Consider the following 19,978-nt stretch of genomic DNA (forward strand, 5'->3'; position numbering starts at 1 on the left):
AAACTCCTGTTCGTGCGATTGCTCCCAGCCCAGGGCTCCAATGCCAGCAGTGCGGCGCAGGATTAGTTCCTGGTGCTGTGGGCACTTTTGCTCCCAGCCCAGGGCTCCGAAGCCCGCAGTGCGCGTAGGATCAGTTCCAAGGTGCTCGCGCACTTCCAGGCCAAAGTTCCTGCAGCGCTGAGGCCCCGGCAAGGGGTAGGTCTATCAGTTAGTTACTCTGGCGCTGCCCGTGAGCCTGGGGGAACAGGGGATGGGCTCTGGTACTCACGGATCTGCCGCAGGGATTCCTGAACTTTTGGTGTCCGAAGGTCTGTAGCTGTGGTCGCAGGTCTCTGTCCCCAGTAGCTGCAGGGTCCTGGTATGCTTCTGAGATCAGACTGGGTGGTGCTGAGGCCAGGATCCTAGTCTCAAGCAGCTCTGTTTCCCAAGATGGCGTGGTCGCTGTGCCTTTGCTGGCCACCCAGGAGTGTCTGCGCCAGGAGCGGGACTCCGCCGCCTAAGACTGCCCGGTTTAGCAGCCCCTTAGAAGACCTGCAGAGTCTAACTGTCCTTAGCTCATACACACTCACCACACACGTCCACACACGCCTCTATCACTTCCTTGCACTCTCACACTCTCTCCCTCCCTACCTTCCTGCTGGTCGCCATTTTAAAGAGTCTCAATATCCTTCTTTTATACTGCTGCATAGTATTCCATGGTATAAATGTACCACAGCTTTTTATCCACTCATCTACTGATGTTCACTTGGGCTGTTTCTAGATCTTAGCTATGGTAAATTGTACTGCTATGAACACAGGGGTCATACATTCTTTCTGATTGGTGTTTTGGGTTTCTTTTCTTTTTAAAAAAATTTTTTTTTTTTTTAAATTTATTTCAGAGAGGAAGGGAGAGGAAGTGAGAGATAGAAACATCAATGTTGAGAAAGAATCATTGATTGGTTGCCTCCTGCATGCCCCCTACTGGGGATCAAGCCCGCAACCCAGACATGTGCCCTTGACCGGAATCGAACCTGGGACCCTTCAGTCCACAGGCCGATGCTCTAGCTACTGAGCCAAACCAGCTAGGGCTGTTTTGGGTTTCTTAGGATATATTCCTAGAATTGAGATCACTGGGTCAAATGGCAATTCCATATTTAATATTTTTGAAGAAACTCCATACTGTTTTCCATAATGATTGTACCAGTCTGCATTCCCACCAGCAGTGTACTAGGGTTCCCTTTTCTCCACATCCTCGCCAACACTTGTCCTTTGTTGATTTGTTGATGGTAGCCATTCTGACAGGTGTGAGGTAATACCTCAGTTGTCATTTTAATTTGCATCTCTCTGATGATCAGTGACTTTGAGCAGTTTTTCATATGTCTCTTGCCCATCTGTATGTTTGCTTTGGAGAAATGTGTCTTTAGGTCTTTTGCCCATTTTTTTATTTGGATTGTTTGTCCTCCTTTTGTTAAGTTGTATGAGTTCCTTATATATTTTGGATATTAACCCTTTTTCAGATGTATCATTGCCAAATATGTTCTCCCATACAGTGGGCTCCCTTTTGATTTTGTTGATGGTATTTAACCTGTGCAGAAGCTTTTTATTTTGATGTACTTCTGTTTGTTTATTTTCTCCTTAATTTCCTTTGCCCTACAAGATGCATCTGTAAACATATTTCTATGAGAGACGTCTGAGATTTTGCTGCCTATGGTTTCTTCCAGGATTTTTATGGTTTCCTGACTTACATTTAACTCTTTAATCCATTTTGAGTTTATTCTTATTTATGGTGTAAGTTGGTAGTTTAGTTTTATTTTTTTGCATGTACCTGTCCAATTTTCCCAGCGCCGTTTTTTGAAGAGACTCTCTTGACTCCATTGTCAAATATTAATTGAGCTTAATGGCTTGGGTTGATTTCCAAGGTCTCTTTTCTGTTCCATTGGTCTATATGTCTCTTCCTGTGCCAGTAGCAGGCTGTTTTGAGTACAGTGGCTTTGTAGTAGAACTTGGTATCTGGTATTGTGATTCTTCCAACTTTGTTCTTCATTCTCAAGATTGCTGCAGCTATTCAGGGTCTTTTTTTGGTTCCATATAAATTATTGGAGTATTTGTTCTAGATCTGTGAAATATGCCATTGGTATTTTAATAGGGATTGCAATGAATCTGTAGATTGCCTTGGGTAGTATAGACATTTTAATGATGTTGATTCTATCAATCAATGAACACAGTATATTCTTCCAATTGTTTATGTATTCTTCTATCTCTTTTTTCAATGTCCTGTAGTTTTCCACATACAAGTCCTATACCTCCTTGATTAAGTTTATTCCTAAGTGTCTTAATTTTTTTGTTGCAATGGTAAATGGGATTGTTTATTTAGTTTCTCTTTCTGAGAATTCATTATTGGTGTATTTAAAAAGCCATGCATTTTTTTGGGTGTTGATTTTGTATCCTGCTACATTGCCAAATTCACTTATTAAACCCAGTAGATTTTTGGTGGAGTCTTTAGGGTTTTCTATGTTACAATATCATGTCATTTGGGAATAATAGGAGTTTTACTTCCTCCTTTCCAATTTGGCTGCCTTTTATTTCTTTTTCTTATCTGACCGCTGTGGCTAGGACTTCCAGTATTATGTTGAATAAGAGTGGTGAAAGTGGACATCCCTGTTTTGTTCCTGTTCTTAGGGGAAATGGTTTTACTTTTTTCCCATTGAATATGATGTTGGCTGTAGGTTTGTCATATATGGCCTTTATCATCATGAGATATGCTCCCTCTATTCCCACTTTGCTGGAAGTTTTTATCAAAAACATGTGTTGGATTTTGTCAAATGCTTTTTCTGTATCTAGTATGTGATCATGTGATTTTTAAAAATCAAATCTTTATTGTTCAGATTATTACAGTTGTTCCTCTTTTTTTCCCCCATAGCTCCCCTCCACCCGGTTCCCACCCCACATTCTGCCCTTTCCCCCCCACCCCACTGTCCTCATCCATAGGTTTTTGTCCAGTCTCTTCCCGCACCCCCCACACCCTTTCCACCCTGAGAATAGTCAGTCCACTCCCTTTCCATGCCCCTGATTCTATTATATTCACTGGTTTATTCTGTTCATCAGATTATTTATTCACTTGATTCTTAGATTCACTTGTTGATAGATGTGTATTTGTTGTTCATAATTTGTATCTTTACCTTTTTCTTCCTCTTCCTCTTCTTAAAGGATACCTTTCAGCATTTCATATAATACTGGTTTAGTGGTGATGAACTCCTTTAGCTTTTCCTTATCTGTGAAGCTCTTTATCTGACCTTCAATTCTGAATGATAGCTTTGCTGGATAAAGTAATCTAGGTTGTAGGTTCTTGGTATTCATCACTTTGAATATTTCTTGCCACTCCCTTCTGGCCTGCATAGTTTCTGTTGAGAAATCATCTGACAGTCGTATGGGTATTCCCTTGTAGGTAACTGACTTTTTTTCTCTTGCTGCTTTTAAGATTCTCTCTTTGTCTTTTGCTCTTGGCATTTTAATGATGATGTGTCTTGGTGCGGTCCTCTTTGGATTCCTTTTGTTTGGGGTTCTCTGCGCTTCCTGGACTTGTAAGTCTATTTCTTTCAGCAGGTAGGGGAAGTTTTCTGTCATTATTTCTTCAAATAGGTTTTCAATATCTTGCTCTCTCTCTTCTTCTGGCACCCCCATAATTCAGATATTGGTATGCTTGAAGTTGTCCCAGAGGCTCCTTACACTATCTTCATATTTTTGGATTCTTTTTTCTTTTTGCTTTTCCAGTTGGGTGTTTTTTGCTTCTTCGTATTTCAAATCTTTGACTTGATTCTTGAGATCCTCTAGTCTGCTGTTGGAACTCTGTATAATATTCTTGATTTCAGTCAGTGTATGCTTAATTTCTAGTTGGTCCTTTTTCATATCCTCGAGGGTCTCACTAGATTTCTTGAGGGTCTCACTGAATTTATTGGCGGTTTCTAGAAAATTCTTGAAAAACCTTATAACCGTGGTTTTGAACTCTATATCCAGTAGTTTGCTTTCCTCCTTTTCTGTCGTTTGTGACCTGTTTCTTTGTCTCCACATTTTTTATGCTTCCCTGTGTTGATAGAGTGACTTTCTGTGCTAGGTGTCCTATAGGGCACAGTGGCTCATCCTCCCCAATTACCTGAGGTGGACACTCTTGATGCACCCCTTTGTGGGCTTTGTGCACAGTCTTGTTGTAGTTAAGCCTTGATTGTTGTAGGTATCACTGGGAGGAATTGACCTCCAGGCCAATTGGCTGTGAGAATCAGCTGTGTCTGCAGTGGGAGAACTTCTGTGCTAGAGACACCCTTCTGGGGCAAGACTTGCTTCAGTGGGGCTTTGGTGCTCACTGAGTCTGCCCCCTGAGTGTGTCCCTTATGGATCTGAGGAGTTGTAATCTGGATGGTCCCACTCTGACCACTGGGTACACTGGCTCTTGGATCTCTAAGGAGGTGCTAATTTAGCCTCTGCCTGAGGCTACCCAGCAGGAGCTACAGAGAGATCTGCAGATTCCTCTTCTTTGTTTGGGGTTTGGAGGTGCCTATATGAAGCTCAGCTGTGAAGCAATGCAAGCTGCTGTGGGGCCTTGGGCCTTCTTTTGGAAGTTCTGGGTCTCTCTGACCCAGCTGCAGTTTGTTAGGTAATTTTCAGATTGCAAAGGGCCAGGCCTTTCAAAATCCTCTGCGCAAAGCTTGGGTGGGGCGGGGTCTCAGGGAATCAACAAGGCAGAGCAAACAGCTATGGCTGATCCTCAGTCCTACCCTAAGAGGCCCCACGTCTCAGTGTCCTGGTAATTGCTGCAAGCACCTCTGAGAGAAAGCCAGACAGTCCAGTTTCTCCCCGTATGAGTCTGGGTCCCCAGAGACTCGCCCGGAACTGAAGTTCAGAGCAGTCAGGAGCTTGTGACTCCCTCCAGATTGAAAAAGACAACCGGATCCTCAGTTGTCAGCCCTTTCCACGCGCCTCTGTACCGCTGCACTTTACTTCCGCACCTCCTCTGAGTCTCAGTGTGCTTTTCTTTTTCCTTCTAGTTGTAGACTTTCCACTCATCCAGCCTTCCTGTGGTTCTGGATGATGTCCGTTTTGTCTTTTAGTTGTAGTCTTGAAGTGGTTGAGCGAGGCAGCAAGTTCAGATGTTTACCTATGCCGCCATCTTGGTTTCTCGCTGATTTTTGTCTTTCAATTTGTTTATGTGTTGTATCACATTTTTTGATTTGTGAATATTGTACCAGCCTTGCATCCCTAGCATTGTTGGTCATGGTTTATGATCATTTTAATATATTGCTGGATCTGATTTTCTAATATTTTGTTGAGGATTTTAGCATCTATGTTCATCAGAGATATTGGTCTGTAATTCGCTTTCATTATAGTGTCTTTATCTGGTTTTGAAATTAGGATAATACTGGCTTCATAAAAATAGCTTGGAAGTGTTCTTTCCTCTTGAATTTTTTGGAATAGTTTAGGGAGTATAGGTGTTAGCTCTTCTTTGAATGTTTGGTAAAACTCCCATGTGAAGCCATCTGGACAGGGCTTTTGTTTGCTGGGAGTTTTTATTTTTATTATTACTGCTTCAATTTCATCATTTGTTAGTGGCCTATTCAGGTTTCTGATTCTTCCTGATTCCATTTTGGGAGATTATATTTTTCTAGGAATTTGTCCATTTCATCCACACCGTCCAGCTTGTTGGCATATAGTTGTCCATAGTATTTTATTACAATCCTTTGTATTTCTGTGTTGTCAGTGGTTACTTCTCTGCTTTTGTTTCTTATTTTATTTATTTGGGTCCTCTCTGTTTCTTGATGAGTCTGGGTAAAGGTTCCTCAATCTTGTTTATCTTTTCAAAGAATCAGCTCTTGGTTGCATTGATTTTTTTGTATTTTTTTTAGTCTCCATGTCACTTACTTCTGCTCTAATATTTATTATTTCCTTCCATCTACTTACTCTAGGCTTTTCTTGTTCTATTTCTAGTTCTTTAAGTTGTAGGGTTAGATAATTTATTATTAATTTGTCTTGTGTTTTTTTGTTTTGTTTTGGTTTGGTTTTTTGAGGTAGGTATTTAGTGCTATAAACTTCCCTCATAGGACTGCTTTTGCTGTGTCTCTGAGATTTTGGGTTGTTGTGTGTTCATTTTCATTGGTTTCCAGGAAGTTTTTTATTTCTTTCTCAATCTCATTGGTAACCCCTTCATTGTTTAATAACATGCTATTTAGTCTCCATGTGTTTGAATGTTCTTGAATGTTTTTATTATAGTTTATCTCTAATTTCATTTCATTGTGATCTGAGAAGATGCTTGATATAATTTCAATGTTTTTGAACTTGTAGAGACTTGTTTTGTGTCCTAATATGTGGTCTATATTTGTGAATGATCCATGTGCACTTGAGAAGATTGTATATTCTGCATCTTTGGAGTGAAATATTCTATAAATATCAATTAAATCTCTCTGATCCAGTGTGTCCTTTAGAGTCACTGTTTCCTTGTTAATTTTTTTGTCTGGAAGATCTATCCAGTGAAGACAGAGGAGTGTTAAAGTCCCCTACTATGACTGTATTGCTGTTGATCTCTCCCTAAAAGTCCTCTAGAAGATTTTTATATATATTTAGGTGCTCCTATATTGGGTGCATATGTTTACCAGGGTTATATCCTCTTGTGGGATCGATCCCTTTACCATTTGCATGAAAAAATTGTTCCCATCTCTTCACTCTCAGTCTTTGTGCATCTTTTGTTCTGAGGTTGGTCTCTTGTAGACAGCATATAGTTGGATAACATGTTTGTATCCATTCAGCTACCCTATGTCTTTTGATTGGAGCATTTAATCCATTTACATTTAAGGATATTATTATAGGTACTTATTTATTGCCATTTGAATTTCTATGCTTAGGCTTCTCTCTCTCTTTCTTCCTCTCATTACAGCAGCTCCTTTAGCATCTCTTGTAATGCTGGCTTGGTGGTAATGAACTTCTGTAGCCTTTTTTTTTTTTTTTTTGGTCTGGGAAGCTCTTTTTTTCATCCTCTATTTTGAATGATAGCTTTGCTGGATATAGTAATCTTGGTCTCAAATCCTTGCTCTCCATTACTTTGAGTGCTTCATGCCATTCCCTTCTTGCTTATAGAGTTTCAGATGAGAAATCAGCTGACAGCCTTATGGGAGCTTCTTGGAGGTAATAAATTGCTTTTTTCTTGTTGTCTTTAAGGTTCTCTCTATGTCTTTAATTTTTTGGCATTTTAATTATGATGTGTCTGGGCGTGGGCCTGTTTGGGTTCTTCTTGCTTGGTTCTCTCTGTGCTTCCTAGACTGATGTGAATTTTTCCTTCACCAGGTTAGGGAAGTTTTCTGCCATTATTTCTTCAAAAATGTTCTCTATCTCTTGCTTACTTTCTTCTCCTTGTGACACACCTATTATGTGAATATTGTTACGTTTCATGTTGTCCCACAGCTCCTTAAACTGTCCTTCCATTTTTAAATTGTTTTTTCTGTTTGGTTCTCTGATTAAGTGATATTTTCTACCTGGTCTTCTAATTCACTGATCTGATCCTCGGCTTCCCCTAATGTGCTGTGTATCCTTCCTGTGTGTTCTTTATTAGTGCTATGTTATTCTTCATTTCCGACTGGTCTTTTTCATAGTTACCATATCTTTCCTCATGCTGTTTGAGCATCTTTGCCACCATTATTCTGAACTCTATATGTGATAAATGTCTTATCTTCATTTCATTTAGCTCTTCTTCTGGAGATTTCTTTTGTTCTTTCATTTGGGGGTTGTTGTTAGTTTTTGTCTCCCCATTTTGATTGCCTGTTTGGGTTTGTGTCTATGTATCAGGTAGATCTGCTATGACTCCCAATCTCTAGTGCAGGACAATGTCAGACACTGTTTCTGTCTGGCCCCGAGTTCCCTCTTTGGAGCTATTGGCAATACACAGCTTGTGGCTCCCTATGCTGGGGCTGGGTGCCTTTGGAAAAGACCATGTTTTGCATCAGGCTTTGCTTTTCCTAACCCCATGCCCAGAAGGGGATCAGGCAAAGACTCAAAGACTCCAGAGACTTGCTCTGGCCTGCAGTCTGATTGTTATTCTCAGAGCCCTAATTTTTCTCAGGCTATCTACAATAGGGTGTGGCAAATGGTCTTTCAACAGGATGCAGTAACTTCCTCCCCTCCAGGCAAAAACTGCCTGGATAGCAAAGATCGGCAGAGAAAGATGTGCTAAGCAAGTGAGGAATGACTCTATAGCAGTGGTTCTTAACCTTCCTAATGCCGAGACCCTTTAATACAGTTCCTCATGTTGTGGTGACCCCCAACCATAAAATTATTTTCGTTGCTACTTCATAACTGTAATTGTGCTACTGTTATGAATCATAATGTAAATATCTGATATGCAGGATGTATTTTCATTGTTACAAATTGAACATAATTAAAGCATAGTGATTAATCACAAAAACAATATGTAATTATATATGTGTTTTCCGATGGTCTTAGGCAACCCCTGTGAAAGGGTCGTTTGACCCCCAAAGGGGTCGCGACCCACAGGTTGAGAACCGCTGCTCTATAGGAAACTGGTGTGGCTGCCCTCTGAGCTTCAACCCTAGAACCCCCAACCCTGGACTCTCCTCACACAGCTCCAATCCATTCTACCCTTCTTCTGCTTGAGCACAAGGTGAGTGGCTGCACATGAAATTTTGTGCATTGGCCTTTTAAGAGTGTGCCTGCATTTCTAGCCATCTCTCCCTGGCAGGTAGCTACCCTGCTGCTTTTCACAACCAGATGTTCTGTGGGCTCCTTTGCAGTTCTGGTTCTTAGCTGAGGAGCCCAGCTTGGGGTTTAGACTCCAGAGTTCTCAGTGCGAACCTCCCATAGCTGAGATTCCCTCCAGACCTTGAGCTGCTGTCTGGTGGGCCCCGGCCAGTCTTTTTGTGCCTCCGCACTTCCTACTAGTCTCTATGTGGTCTCTGCTTTCGGTTCTTGGTTATCCGGAATTTCTCCAGCTAGTCTTCAGTTGATTATTCAGTATTTTTTCTGAGTCATGCTGTCCAGGTTGATTTGGTTAGTTTTGAGGGTGACAGAATTTCAGTCCACTTGGGGAATTGTAACAATGGAGTTCGATCTGGATCTGGAACCTGGGTTAGCCACTTAGCTAGGAGACTTTAAGCAAATTAAAGTCTCTGAACTGCATTTTTCTCACTGTGAAATTGACTTTTTCAGAGTAGCTCTCTACTAGGGTTGGTCTGAGGATCTAATGAGATAAATTCTGGAAGGGTTTTAGCCCACAGCTAGATACAAGTGAGCACAAGTCTAGACCATGCTCCCCTACTGGCTGCACAGAGCCATCACTCAGGGAGGTTTTGTTTTTGTTTTATTTTGATAATATATATATAACATTTACCATCATACCACTTTTAGGTTACAGGTCAGTGGCATTGAGTACACTGAGAATGTTGTATGACCATCAACATCATCCCTCTCTAGAACTTTCATCTTCCTGAACAGAAACTCTGTCCCATCCAGCACTAACTCTCACCCGGGAGTTTCCAAATAATGTCTAGGCTGCACCCAGATTCACTAAAAAAGAACCTGGTGGTGGTGGTGGTTGGGGGGGTGTGGGGGGGGCGGCGGTGCAGCACTGGCATTTTTAGGAACTCACAGCCATAGTTGAGCCACTAAACTTGTTCACGTAAACAAACCATTTCTAACCTAAAAATGAAAGACCCTTCAAAGTGAGAGGCAACAAGCATTTACTTGAGTTTTTTTTTTTTTTTTTTTTTAAGTTATTGGGGACCAACTGATTCAGGCAGAAGCCCAAATAGCATTCGATTAGGAGATAAAAGTAAGGTGTGGGAACAGTTACATCCATAGAAGCAAGGCATTGTTATTGGTGCAGATAGCAACATAGTGATGCTAATTCTAAACATAGTGATGCCACTTTTAAACAATGTTTTTAATTTTCAGTCTGGTAGTCATCAGTCCAGTAGCCATGATATCAGCTTTCGTATTATCTTTGCAAATAGTTCTTTGGGACACAAAGTTGCCCGAGGCCCAGTCCGAAGGTTACTTTTCCCTGTTCTGACGTTACAAAGGTTTGAGGCATAAGATAGGCAAGGCAGTTCCTCTAAGATGGGAGATCCTCTTTTTTTTTAATCCTCACCTGAAGACATTTTAAAAAAATTTATTCCAGAGACAGAGGGAGAAACATAGATGTGAGAGAGAAACATGGATTGATTGCCTCACACAAGTGCCCTGACCAGGGATTAAACCCACAGCCTATGTATGTGCCCTTGACTGGGAATCGAACCCTCAACCCTTTGGTGCGAGGAACAATACTCCAACCACTGAGCAACACTGGCCAGGGTTCTGGTTCCATTTTAAAGTGGCTTCATTTATATATATATTTTGACACAATTAAACATAAGCAGTTCCACTCAAGTGGCTTTGCAATTCCCCAACCCTTTTCTGCCACCACAATCTGTGAACATATTCAGAAGACATAGGATAACAATGATGGAGCCTAGAGTTACCAGGACCAGGACCCATGTGGCCCCTCTAGTCTGAATCCCCAGTTCCCTTCATATGTCCATTTTTGAATTCTTTTTAAAAATATCTTTAAGCTTTTATTGATTTCAGAGAGAGGAAGGGAGAGGGAGAGATAAAGAAACATCCCTGTTATGCCCAGATTTCAAGATTCCCAAGAAACCACATCAGGGAGCCAGCCAATCCGATGCAAAAGCATAAGAATCTGTATTTCAAGCTAGCTTGAGCTCCCCATCCACCAGACTCACCGACACCACGGCAAACCGAGTGGCTGAGAGAGAGAACCCCGCCTAGAGACCGGTTATATATAGGGGGGGGTTGGAGTAAGGGGAGGAGAAAGGACTGTGCTCTGCCGATTGGCCAGGCGCAAGTCGACGTCTTGTTCCTGGGTGTGGCTAGCAGAGTCTTAGACTTCCGGGAAGAAGCTCCTTGCCAAACACGTGGCCAAGGTAAGATGGAGGACGTAGCCCTTACCCTGGGGCAAGATGGCCCTTACCCTGGGGGAAGGTGGAGGGCCTAGCCCTCGTCCTTTCATTCCCCCCTTTGTCTTGGAACTTCCGGCTCAACCATGAGACGGACTGCATTTTTATTCCACCGTTGCTAGAGGCTCATACTGGACATATCTTAACAAATGGTCTGGTGGAAGGGGAAGAAACCATTTTAGCTTTAACAACTTCTATTGAAATAGGATTTTTCTTCTTATAATTCCTCCATGGCTATCAAAAAGCCAAATTAAGATTAATTTATCTACTGTCCTGATGTTTGCATAAACACAACAAGAATGGTAACTGACTACCTTTGCTGGAATCTCATGGTTGAATCTTAATGTGCCCCGTAGGGCCAAGAAGCCATGCCATCCAGCTGCCATCAGGCCTGCCTGCAGTATCTGCTGAGTCAGGTGAATCCCTCATCTGTAGCAACTCCACCTGAGCCCATGCTTTAGGCTTTAAGCCCATCTCAGTAGCCCTCCTACTTGTTGCGGCCCAGAGTGTGTGGGGGTTCCGCAGGGATGCAGAGGCATCTTTACTGCTCCCCTTCTACTCTTACCAACCGCCAGTGATGGTAGGGCATTGGCCTGACACTCCAGCGTCAGCCATCTTTAGGGCTTCCAAGCAGGATACCAGTCTTTCTTTGTGGCATTCTTACTGGCTTCAAGTTTTTAGAGCTCAGACAGGGCTCTTTAAAACATGATACTCCAGTCAAAGTTTTTCATTAATAAAACCACCATTAGGAACTGGTCTTATTGAATCTACGCAAAGAAATGTATTGCCATGTTAGCATTGCCAAATTTTGGAGGAATTACATAAGAAGAAAGACATACTGATCTACTTTAAGATTTTCTGACTTTCCTTGCCAATTCCTTTTAATTGTTGGCATTAAACTTTTTTTCTATGTATAACCATGCCTCAGACCTTCTATTCTAAACAGGCTTTTTTCAGACTACCCCTGACATGGGCATGGTCACAAAGGCCTGCAAGCAGTACACAGGCTGCCAACTGTTAGCTGTCTCTCAACAGAGACCAAAACCTGATGGGCACTGTTCCTGCCCATTTGGGCACCTGTCCTCTTGGCAGCTAGCCATTCTTTACTTTTGAGGGTCACCCCACATAGTTCCCTTCCAGGACAGCCAACATACATTCAAACCTGCAAAAGAATCAAAGGTTAACATAACATATCAATACAATGAAACATACTAAACATGTGATACTAAAGTCTATTCCTGATCTTCCTATGAATTGTCCTTGTCTTTTTGGAGCCATGTCCATGAAGATGCAGGCATATCTAAGTTTATTTAATGTTACCAGCATCGGGCATGTCGAGCACGCCGTATTGACACTCCATTTGGTGACGAAGTCTTTCCGGATCTCGGATGGGTCTGCTGACCAGACGTGGGTGTGATGGACCCAGGTTGCGATGCTGTCTATTTTGAGAGCGGTGTGGGTCGTCAGCACCACGGTGTAGGGTGTAGGGATCCTTCCAATGTGGCTCCACAGTCTCTAGGTGGTGCCTTTTGACGTGGCCAGTCTCCTGGGTGGCGCCGAGGCGCAGTCAAATGTCCTTGTGCGCCCTCTGGAGCCCTCTCAAGGAAAGAGACAATTTTTGCAGCAAGAAAGTCAGCTTTAAGGTTAGGAATGATAGGGGGTGGCCTGCTAAACATGATAGGAGAGCCACCCAGTCCCCGCCAGTTTCCATGGTTTGTTTCTACCAGTTCCCTTTGTGGCAGAGCAGCAACCAGGCCTCTTTCAAGGGAGTGCGCTAGGAGGGGGTATCAGCCCCTCCTTTGCTAGACCAAACCCTTTCAGTACATTTGACCAGCTTCATTCTTGCCTATCTTTACAGATTTCAAGGCCCATTGTTTTTCTTAATCAGTACTGGCCTGTATTATCTAATTCAGCACAGGCAGGGGGAAGGGCCCATTAAATCTTTGCCTTGAGGAACTGTGAGCCCCATCCTTAAATGTCCCAATCAGACTAGAAAAGCTACAAATACCTTTTAAGTTTACTCCAGAATTCCAAATCCTAACCCAGCACAGAATATCACATAGAAAATCAGCAAACCCCATAGCTATTCACATGTAAGTTTGACTATCAACTTCCTGGTGGTACTTGCCTCAGGGCGGGAAATTTCAAAAGAGCCATTTTAAATCGCCTTGGGCATTTCTTTGTCAAGTTCTTCTCCGCCACTTTTTAAGGCCAAAACAGTCTTGGGTTTTTATTCTGTACACAGCAAAAGGTCAGGTTCAGCTCAAAACTATGCGCACTCGTTTTTAAACTGGCCTTTTCCCTTTACATGTGCACAGAAATCCCGGATGCATTTTAAAACTTTTACATTTAACTTCTATGATCTAGCTGGGGCGATCTCTATGGGAAGGGCCCGGCTCTCGTCCAGAGTCGCTGCCACTGCCGCCGCCGCTGGACCCCGGGTGTCCAGCCCGCGGGCTCTGCGGGGGACCTCCCCCGGACCCGACGCCTCCGGGGGCCTCGCCGCTCCGCCTCCCGGGAGCGACGCGCCAGCCCCGCCCCCCGCGCTCCACCGGGCTCCACTCACTCGCCACAAGCCTGGGGGCCAACGCCGGCCCTCCGCCGCCGCCCCTGCCGCCACCGCCACCTGGGCCCGCGGTGCAGAGGGGCTCCAGGGCGAGGGCTGCCGCTTGCCGCGCCGCACTCCTGCACACCTGCCCCCGGGCGCCTGCCCCTACTGCGCAGCAAGCGGCTCCTGCGGCCCCAGGCACAGTGATCCCTGCCTTTACACTCACATATTTTCACTAGACATTCATTCAGAGTTTAACAACTTCCCAACTCCTGAGGGAGCTCTAAAGCCTCCCCCAATCTTCTTGAAATGATCAATCACAATACCCAAAGGAGCAGTCTGAGTCCGTCCCATAACATCCGTCCAGTAAGTCCACAGAAAACAGAGAAACAGGCACAGACAAACAGGGCCCAAAGAACAGCCTTCCAACTCCATGGAAGCAACTAGACGATGGCATTACGCCAAACCGGCTGGAGCGACCCGCCTCCTCTCAGATCCGCGAGAGGAATACACATCTCTCATGAGGGGAATACACATCCCTCAAATCCGTGAGGAGAATACACATTCCTCGTGGGGAGCAGAACGTCTTCTAACTCTCCCCCGCCTGTGGTCGTACACGGCGCATCCGCCTGGACCCCTCAGGCACAGATTCCAGAAGTGAGCTCACACAGGACAGAATACACAACACACAGATACTTACCGCGGCCACGCAGATTCTACAGATTGAGGATCCCTACATGGTCTTGGGAACCCCGGGCGAGCCCCCAAATGTTATGCCCAGATTTCAAGATTCCCAAGAAACCACATCAGGGAGCCAGCCAATCCGATGCAAAAGCATAAGAATCTGTATTTCAAGCTAGCTTGAGCTCCCCATCCACCAGACTCACCGACACCACGGCAAACCGAGTGGCTGAGAGAGAGAACCCCGCCTAGAGACCGGTTATATATGGGGGGGGGTTGGAGTAAGGGGAGGAGAAAGGACTGTGCTCTGCCAATTGGTCAGGCGCAAGTCGACGTCTTGTTCCTGGGTGTGGCTAGCAGAGTCTTAGACTTCCGGGAAGAAGCTCCTTGCCAAACACGTGGCCAAGGTAAGATGGAGGACGTAGCCCTTACCCTGGGGCAAGATGGCCCTTACCCTGGGGGAAGGTGGAGGGCCTAGCCCTCGCCCTTTCAATCAATGATGAGAGAGAATCATTGATCAGTTGCCTCGCATACCCTCCTGCTGGGGACCCTAGCACGTGTTCCCATAGAGATCAAAGGGTGACCTCCTGATTCATGGGTTGACACTCAACCACTGAGCCACACCAGCCGGGCTCCAATTTCTTAAAACAAGAGTTAATTGTTGTTGACATTTTCTGATCACAACAGCAACAGAAAATACAAGCAAGCAAAAATTTTAAATGTGGCTACCATTTTAAACATATTTCTACTGCATTTCCTGATTCCTTAAGCCCTGAGAGCACTTCCCACCAATTGACTGACATTTGCCCACATGTCCTGACTCCAGACTTGATTTTAGTTCAGAGTGTCCTCTAGCTTTTAGTCTGTGTTCACTCTTTCTTGGAACAATTTTTATAGAGGGATTTCTTTTCTGCCTCAATGATTGCACACACTGCATCTTGCTTTCCTCTCTTTTTAATTTAATTTTAGTAGGAACAAAATTTAATTCAGCAACATGAATGGAGTGTTTATATACAGACAAAGTGAAAGATACTGTTGACTTGAATCATTTTAGCTGTTTTCAGAGAAAAATTTGATTGGCTAAGATGCTTTGTATAATTAATGTACTAAGTAAGAATTGATATTGATCACAGTATTGGAGTTTAAAAACTATCGGGCCCTAGCTGGTTTGATCCAGTGGATAGAGTGTCGGCCTGCAGACTGAAGGGTCCCAGATTTGATTCCGGTGAAGGGCAGGTACCTTGGTTGCAGGCTCCTCTCCAGCCTGATCCTAGACTGAGCTAATGCAGGAGGCAATCAATCGACGTGTTTCTCTCACATCAATATTTCTCTCTGTCTTCCACTCTCTCTAAAAAGCAATGGAAACATATCCTTGGGTGAGGATAAAAAAAAAGAGAGAGAAGCTTTTTACTAGTATAAGCGTAATCTATGGACACAGACAGTAGGGGGATGAGCACATGTGCTGGAGGGTAGAAACGGCCAGGGAGAGGTCAATGGGGGAGAGGGGGAAGGAGACATATGTAATATTTTAAACAATAAAGAATTTAAATTAAAAAAAGAATTATTGGGTTCCTCCACTCAGGAACACTGTGATAGGGGAGGTCATCATTTTTCAGGAAAACCAAGGTGCTGGCTTCCCTTTTTGTGACAATGCTGAGGAGACATAAATAGGGCTGAATCTGGCTTCAAAATACCTCCCCACAGTTCCTAGCTGCAGAAGGATTATTGAGCCAGTGAATAAAAATACAGTTGATTTTGTGATGCTCTTGTATCCTTTTACTTTGCTTAACAAACTTACGTCTCAGAGTTTTGAGCATATGTATATTTTTTTAGGTTTTCTATGTATAAGATTGTACCATCCACAAATAGAGATAAATTTACTTCATTTTTTCTGTAAATAGTTCAGTATTGAACTCCAAAAGATAAAGAAACTTAAAAACAAACAAACAATAAAGGGCACTAGATTAGAAATGAAGAAGTAATTTTGCTTCAGAATAATATGGGCATGGAGGCAAGGGTTGTAGATAAAACAACACAGGCCATGAGTTTAACCCGAGTGATGGGTACATGGATGTTCATTATACTAATCTTTTTACTTTTTTTAAAAAAATATATTTTATTGATTTTTTACAGAGAGGAAGGGAGAGAAATAGAGAGCTAGAAACATCGATGAGAGTGAAACATCGATCAGCCGCCTCCTGCACATCTCCCACTGGGGTTGTGCCCGCAACCCAGGTACATGACCCTGACCGGAATAGAACCCGGGACCCCTGAGTCCGCAGGCCGATGCTCTATCCACTGAGCCAAACCGGTTCCGGCATCTTTTTACTTTTGTAAATGTTTTAAAATTTCTATAATAAGAACCAAGATGCCTGTGCTTGGAGCCATCACAGACATTTAGACTCAGAATCTTTGGGATAAGTGAGTAAGGAATGTATTTTTTAACAAATTCCCTGGACTATTCGTACAGACATTGTTTGAGGGTTTCTGCTCCAGTCTGTGAATCACAAATATACAGAGCTTTTGTCATCCTAGCCTGGGGTTCCCTCCAGGTTTCCACCATCCTAGTGCTTTGCCAAATGTAGGTCTATGTTTGAGAAACCATGATGAAGGGTGCCCTGTCATCATCACAAAATCTAACATTCTCAAGCAACCAAAATACACACTGTGCTAATTCACAAATTTCATTAATTTACCATTCAGCTAGACCACTTTCACAAAGAAAGGCTGTGAAGACAAGCATACATGGAATATTAAATTTTGAAATTAATATTCCTCTAGGCCAGTGGTCAGCAAACTGCGGCTGGCGAGCCACATGCGGCTCTTTGGCTCCTTGAGTGTGACTCTTCCACAAAATACCGACTTCTGCGCATGGGCCATGAAGTTTCAATCGTACTGTACATGCGCGCCCGCACGTGGTATTTTGTACGGGGCTGCGTTGTGGTCAGTGGTAACTTATATGCAAGCATAAACAAGCTTAAACAAAAGAGGTTTTGTGCCAAATACAGAAAGCCACGCCTGTGCAGTGAATAGCTTGCTTCATCCTTTCTTTTGCACTGCTTATAGCAAATTAGCCTTGAACACCCTGGGTAGGATTCTCACCTTGAACATTGATGCACTCTAGACAGGGTCCCCACAGTCACACAATCATTTTTCTGTTTCTCACATGAGAATGACTTAGCAGTTCAATAGAAGCAGTTAGGGATTTTTTGTTGTTTAGAATACAATAAAAATTTAATTCTGCTTTCTATACTTTGAAAGTGAAATTATGGTTGTCTGAACCTAATTTTAGGGTACTATTTTAAAATAATGTTTTCAAGCCCAAAGACCTGTGTTTAAACCAAACAGGCTGCCCTCCAGGGCTGTCCCCTCTGTGCTTCACTTATACTTTCCACAGCCGCCTTCATCTGAACTCCCAAATCCAACTGAGCCCTGAATCAGTTTGGTCCCTCTGAGCACTCAAACCCTGGCTTTGCAATGTGTAACTTTGAACTTCTTGTTGTCGTGTTGCTCCACAAAAAACATCCTGTCGGTATTTTCTTCTGTGTGTGTGGTCTCTCCATCATCTTTTTTGTTCGTTCTCTTCTCAGTCTTCACAGAAGTGCTCCGGGGGCTGCTGGCTGGCGTCCAGTCCTGTCCGGCCTTGCTGAGTGCTACACCACTGTGGGGTCCCGGGCATTTAGAGATTACGGTGACTGTGCTCCTCCACACAGATGGCTGCCTTGCCGCCCAGGCCTGGCCCGATCTGTGCTTCAAATGTGAACTGTGTTTCCAGCTGCACAGACAAGGACTTTTTTTCACACAAATGAAACCCCAGACATCAGGGTTTTGCAATTGTGCTTTTTTTTTTTTTTTTAATGAAACTTACATGGAATGACTTCACTGCAAATGAACATCCATCCCTGCCTGGAAGTTTCAGGGCCGAGCCCCTCGCCCTCACCCACTAGCATCTGTCCTTAGTCTATCCTGGTCTATCCTCGCTTGGCCCACTTGGCACTTGAGACAATGCCCAGTTAACAGGAGAACAGTTTCCGGGAAGTGAGAGAGCAGATTCTCGGGAGCATTCCTCATGTGTGAGGAGTGGCTTCTCTCAGGAAGACATTGAAATCACATAGCCATCTCTTCACTCCTAGTCTTGATTTCCTGACATTCTGAAAGCTGTGCAGTGACAAATTCCTCTGGGTGTTTGAACTGACCAAACAGGGTGTTGCCTCACAGGACAGGCTGTAGGAGCTGCCCATTTGAGTGACTCTCACTGTTGATTCCAGATGGGGGTGAGGCCATCATGTGTATCTGTGTGTATGCCTGTGTGTGCATGTGTCTGCTTGTGTGTGTGCATGTGTTTGTATGTGTTTGTGTGCAAGTGTTTGCATGTGTGTGCACATGTGTATATGTGTGTGTTGTTTGTGCATGTGCTTTCTTGAAAAAGGAGAGGGCTTAACTTTGAGCAATTCAACTAATTATGCAATGAATGTAGAAATAAACCTTCAAAAAGTGGTGAAGTGGTAACATAATACTATGGATGTTAAGTTCAAAGCCATATTCTGTATTATTTCCAGTATAATCTGTAAATCCTATGTTTCTTCTCTTTGTATAATAGCATTAAAGGAAAACTAGGATTACCCCTGAACCTGAATTTCAGAGATCCTCTACAATACATGGCTCTGCCCTTGCCAAACAAACACTTGTCAGGCCTTCAAGTGGCTCAGTATTAATCCACAACTGGCAGTTATGATGTTGGGAATTCCATTCAAAGTCCTCAAATTATTTTCAGTGTTTTCAGCATGTACAATTTAATATATCTAAATACTTTTTAAAAAAATATGGAATGCTGTTGTATGTGTGTTTCCCCCCAAATCCTGCGTGGTTAAGGGTTCAGGATCTGGAAGAGGAGCAGCACACAAATGAAGAGACAAGAGATAATTTGGAAATACTGGGGGGCCAGGCAGGCAAGTCCAACTCAAGGGGAAGGACCTCCACCAGTGCCCAGGCCTCGCCAACCTTTTATTCAACTTTGGTTAAACATAAAACCCTTAGTCAGGCAGGTAATTACAGTAATAGACAGGCTATCATAAAGGTCAGTAAATATTAGGAGGATTTACTCTGAGACTATTTGGTCAGGAAATAGCTTGAGCCCCCATTGTCAGGACTAGACAATCGGTGCATAGCTCAGGCCCTGCCGTGGGTTCAAGGATCACCGGCCTTCGGGATCCTTGTTTGCACTTCTCTGCTAGTGAAGACAATGGGCGGCCTCCTGCATCTCCTACAGAATGCTTCATGAATTTGCATGACATCCTTGTGCAGGGACCATGCTAATCTTCTCTGTGTCGTTCCAATTTTTTTAACTAAATACTTTTATAAAAAGCAATTCAATATTCATGAGATACTGGTCATAACTATGACTTAATCGTAGGAATCATCATAAATGCATTTTTTAAATTTTCTGTTCACAATTCCTAAGACTGCACAGCTATGGTGGTGTTAACCATCTGTAAAAATCTATTTCTCCACCTAAATTTGACATTCATAATTTGATTCACTAGACTGAGAACTCACAGACAGATGACTGGCTTTATCCTCCCTTCTAGGGTGTTTAATTCACTCTTTGGATATTTGGTAAGCCCAGCTCTTCAAAATGTCTCCTAGAATGAAATGTTTATTTATTCAACAAACAGCTACCACATGCCAGAAACTTTACATACATGGTCTCATTTGATTTTCATAACACTACAATACATATATGAATCCCTGCTTTGTTAATGGG

General features: G+C 43.3%; 1 non-coding gene across 1 annotated transcript; it reads right to left on the reverse strand.

The window, feature by feature from the left end:
• Positions 1-19,473: 19,473 nt before the first annotated feature.
• Positions 19,474-19,580, reverse strand: LOC139007804 (U6 spliceosomal RNA). Its single transcript, XR_011470963.1, has one exon. It is a non-coding gene; the product is annotated as a U6 spliceosomal RNA (small nuclear RNA).
• Between the last annotated feature and the right edge of the window lie 398 nt (positions 19,581-19,978).

This window comes from Myotis yumanensis, unplaced genomic scaffold (genome assembly GCF_028538775.1).
Source record: "Myotis yumanensis isolate MYYU_CA2020_CCGP unplaced genomic scaffold, mMyoYum1.0.hap1 SCAF_3, whole genome shotgun sequence".
Lineage (NCBI taxonomy): Eukaryota > Metazoa > Chordata > Mammalia > Chiroptera > Vespertilionidae > Myotis > Myotis yumanensis.